Source organism: Sinocyclocheilus grahami, unplaced genomic scaffold, assembly GCF_001515645.1.
Source record: "Sinocyclocheilus grahami isolate Dianchi unplaced genomic scaffold, SAMN03320097.WGS_v1.1 scaffold1678.1, whole genome shotgun sequence".
Classification (NCBI taxonomy): domain Eukaryota; kingdom Metazoa; phylum Chordata; class Actinopteri; order Cypriniformes; family Cyprinidae; genus Sinocyclocheilus; species Sinocyclocheilus grahami.
The window spans coordinates 180,045-180,653 of record NW_015506857.1 but is presented as its reverse complement, the minus strand read 5'-3'; positions in this window follow the sequence as shown (position 1 = coordinate 180,653).

Genomic DNA, 609 nt, shown 5'->3' with positions numbered 1-609 from the left:
GTCACACGCTTGAGGTATTCGGCCAATCACAACGCACTGGATAGCTGGCCAATCACAGCACACCTCTCTTTTTCAGACCGATGAGCTTTGTAAAAATCGACGCGTTTCAGAAAGGCGGGGCATAGAGGAGAAACAATAATGTACAGTATGTGGAAAATAATGTGTTTTTTGAACCTTAAACCGCATAAACACATTTCATTACACCAAATACACAAAATAATGTTCTTTTTAGCAGTATCATATGACCCCTTTAATATTTTGGCTTTCATGACTATTACATGTTTATCTTCCTTCAAAAAAAATATTGACAAAATCAAAAATTTGAGCCGGGATGTTTCTGAAATTTGGTTGATTTGACAAGGAATGACCCTATTGTGGTGGTGTTGTTTGGGGCTGGGACAATAAATCGGTGCATCGCGAATCGAGAAATTATTCTGCATCGATTCTGAGTTTTTCCGAAGGCATCGTGATTCTCTTGAATCGATTTTGAGCGTAGTTTTTAACAGCAGATGGCACTGCGTGCTTTAGAAATAGCCATATTCTACTTGCTTCCAGTTCCTTACAGGCACCATTTGAACCTAAAATAATCATTCATAAAGTTCGAAAAGG